Here is a 4,411-nt window from a genome sequence, read left to right on the forward strand (position 1 = left end):
GACGGTGTCAGTGGAATGTTTTCCTAAGGAAGTGGTGCTCTGGGACACGCCAGGGAATAGCACAGAACACTGGGCAGCTAGCTTGTCATGATGTGTTGTTTTGTCCTATATTTATATTTTATTTATTTTACATTTTTAATCCCAGCCCCCCTCCCCGCAGGAGGCATTTTGCCTTTTGGTAGGCCGTCATTGTAAATAAGAATTTGTTCTTAAGATCTTAACTGGCTTGTCTAGTTAAATAAATGTAAAAAAGAAAAAGAAAAAAGAAGCTTCACCCTGGTCAGACCCAATGCTGATCTAACGTTAGCATTGACTGGTTAATTTGGGACGGGGTAAACTGATCCTAGATCTGCTTCAAGGGTCAGCTCTGTCCAGAACCAATGCATGCTGGGAGAGTAGTGTGGGCACCAGGGTTGGGTTTAATTTCCATTTCAATTAGTTGAATTCAGAAAGTAAACTGAAATTCCAATCCCAATGTTCCCTTTTTTCAGTTGACAAAATATCACTTTACCTCCTTGAATAGTTTCATTAAATTGGAATTGACCCCAACCCTGGTTGCTGCCCACATAGACCACACAGAGTAAAGGGAAGTTGCCTCTAGATGCTGATTTATAATCAGTTTTTGCATTTTACCCTAAATGGTTGTGGTTAGGATTTGGGGGAGAGTAATCTGACCCTAGATCTGTGCCTAGAGACGACTTCTACCCAGGCACAGTGTGGGCGCTCATGCAAAGACAGACAGAATCCCCTTGTGAAAAGAGGAGTTAAAACTCTGTTTGAGGGACACATCTTGACATGTGAGCCACAATACAGTAGAGCCCATGAGTCATTGGGTGTCCCCCAAATGGCACCCTTTACAGTACACTACTTTTAACCAGGCCCAGTGTGCCATTTCAGAGGCATCCATTATCAAGCACACACTATGAGACACTGTCTAGGTCTTTATTTAACTAGGCAAGTCAGTGAAGAACAAATTCTTATTTTCAATGACAGCCTAGGAACAGTGGGTAAACAGCCTTGTTCAGGGGCAGAACAACAGATTTTTTACCTTGTTCAGCTCAGGGATTCAATCTTGCAACCTTTCAGTTACTAGTCCAACGCTCTAACCACGAGGCTACCTGCCGGTCTATTGTACAGCAGGAGAGAGAAGTGCTGTTCAGTCACAATAGAGTACCACTGCACACAGAATAGAACAGAATTTAAGAAAATATAATAGTTATTTAGAATAGAATAGATATTTATGTCCATTACAACAGAAATGTGACATTTTGCTGACAACGGTAAGCCGCAGTGCAGTGCCCCTGGGGTTGCTTTGGCGTTAGATGCCTTGCTCAAGGGTACAACGGTAGTAAGTGTCACCTGAAATCCTGTCAGAAGTACCCCTGTCAGTCGTGTTATTCAAACTTGCAACCCTGGCTCACCTATAATCATTTACATGTACTAGTGCCGCCAGGTGGTGAAAAGCAAGAATGACCCATGAATTGAACTGTATTGGGCAGAGCAACTCTAACCTACAGACTAGCAACACAATCACATGCACTATCAATAACAGAAGCATAAAGCCGCTGGACAAAACGCTTTACATCCATTTATTCTCTGGAAATCTGAAATGGACTCCGGGGTGAAGTTTCCTCTAGGTACAGATCTAGGATCAGCTTCCCCAATCCTAACCTTCACAGATTTTCTTGTCCACTGTTGATACAGTCCCGAAATGTTTAGCATGTCAGCAGTCAAGTTTTCAAGATATTGGACTTTCAAGAAGCAAAGTGTCACTTGCCACATCATCATGCATTTTTCATAGTTGGGAAAATGCAAAACTGAACCAAGATCAGTGTCTAGAGGTCACTTCCCCCTACAACAAGAAATGGCAACCAACAAAATACCAGTAACCGTGGCTTTAACATGTCAATTCAAGTACATTTCAGAGGTATAGCATGCTCTCGCTAGCAGTATTATCAGACTGTGTCTGTGTCCATGTGCTGTTTTACTGCAGCTTATGCTCTAGCTCTACTCTGATCTGGGGATATACTCATTTGTGTTTACCCTCCATCACTAAAAGACATCTATACCTATTAATTAAAGTAATCATAGAAGTATGATTTGCATAAGTAGTGCACTATAAAGGGAATAGAGAGCCATTTTAGACACAGTTATTTTGTGTGATGTAAAATATGGGGTGCTGTATCAGCTGGGTCGTATTTACTAGGACACAAAAGGAATCAAACAAGCTGAAACAGGACTACCTGAACTTCTGCATTAATGAATACTTCCCTGGACTCTCTGTCTGCGGTGGCCATTTTTCCCGTGGCTCCTTAGTGGCCAACCCCGTGCAACGATAGTCACCATGATGTCACCTGCTCGTTTTTAATTTAAAGTGACGTTAAGCTGGTCAGTCGGTAAAGCTGGCTTGGGATCGTGTGAGTGCATGAGGGTGTAGGTACTCACTGTATGCATCTGTCAGTGAATGGGAGACAGAGAAGAGAGAGGGATAGAGGTCCAAAGAGAGAGATAGAAGTAAAATAACAGAAGAAAGACAGAAACAAAATCCAAAAGAGCATCAGACTTGGTTTCAGTTTTCGGGTGATGTTCCTGATTTATTTGATTTGAAGGTTTGGACTATCTTCTGAACTCAGAACAACCATTTCCAGGACTCTCTGTTGGAAATGGTAACCCGGTTACCCTCTCCCCACAGGTAAGACCCGGGGGGGTGACGTTTCCCCTAGACACTGATCTTGGGCTGCTTTTCCTCCAATAATTGTTAAGGTTATGATTCGGGGAGGGGAAGCTAGATCTGCACCTAGGAGAAACTTCACCCCGGAGCGTGGGCCAATGCTAGAGCAGTAACAAGCAAGCTTGGCATTGGCAGCCTAGTACTGACTATCATTCTATAATATGCATCCCAAAAAATGAGGGACTGTGACAATATCTAGAGCGAAAACTAAACTGTTCAGGGAACCACAAATTGTTGATGTAAATGTGGTTATGTTGGTTAGTGTCTGTTGGTTCCTGTTACATTGATGATGTTGAGCGCAGAACGGTTGTTCCTCATTTTGTGTTCTTGAACGTTTACCGGTCAGTAAGCGATCATTGACAACAGAATTGGGCAGTATTAAAGTTGGGGTCAATTTCAATTCAGTTCCTTCAGGATACGAATTCAAATTAAATTCACGATATCGGAAGGGAAATTCCTCTTCAATGAGGATCATTCAAGTCACTTTTTCAAATGAATCCAAAATAGAATCGATCCTAACTCCATTCAGTATTTCTGGTGTCCAGGATTGGGGTCCCACCCCCACTGGCAATGGAACCACATCTGTGTTGTGGCTTTGTGTCCTTGTTTTCTGCCTCATCATCCCGCTCTCCTCCCCTCCCCCCTTCACTTTCTCTTTCCCCAATGATGAGTCATTGGGCGTGCAAGCCTGTTACCTCGTTAAGGTCTTACTGTGGGGGTTTAGCTAACGAGGAGAAGGAGAGACTTCCTCCCCCTCGCCATTAAAGCTACAGCCTGTGATTTGGAAACCACATTTGACTCCGTTCCATTAATTCCATTCCAGACATTACAATGAGCCCATCCTCCTATAGCTCCTCCCACCAGCCTCCACTCTACATATAGAAGAGGGCAGCCCCCAATTGCCCTGTAGAACAGCATGTGTTGTTTGGGGACATAATGTCACCTGAGCAGTGAGCTTTTCAAATTATATGTATTTATTATACCTTTATTTCAACAAGGAACACAGACTGAGACCAAGGTCTCTTTTACAGCTGGGCCCTGCGTATACATGTTTACACATACAGTTTAGGTACAATGATTAAGAAACTAAACAAGACAAACAAAACGAGCAGATTACATTTACACATAGGTTATTCCCCTAACAGCACAAGAACTTGCATTAACCTAAATTATATTTTAACCTATGGCCGGGATTCAATCAAAGGCATGTTGTCGACAACCGCACGGAACATGACTCTGTATGTTCTTGTGTGTGTGTGTGGCTGTGTTACTCGTGTTAAATGATATCTGTGTGCTATGTGGTGGTATCTTGCTGTGTTTTAACACACTCTTCTTGTGTCTGTGCAGTGTGAATGTGATGACTGCTCCAGTGGATTCAGCAAATCCAGTGCAGAGGAGAGGGAGCAGAGTCTTCCAGGTTCTCTCTCTCTCTCTCTCTCTCTCTCTCACACTCACACTCACACTCACACTCACGACAAAGTGACCCACAAACTTGCCTGGTCACTGCTGTCTTCATCACCGGAATGGTTTATAAATGAAGGTTATATTTACATTCCCCCCTCTCTCCCTGCCACCCTTCTCTCTCCCCTGCCTCTCTCTCCCTGCCTCCCCTCTCTCCCCCCTGCCACCCCTCTCTCCCCCTGCCTCTCTCCCAGCCACCCCACTCTCCCCCTGCCTCTC

This window comes from Salmo trutta, chromosome 19 (genome assembly GCF_901001165.1).
Source record: "Salmo trutta chromosome 19, fSalTru1.1, whole genome shotgun sequence".
Classification (NCBI taxonomy): Eukaryota; Metazoa; Chordata; class Actinopteri; order Salmoniformes; family Salmonidae; genus Salmo; species Salmo trutta.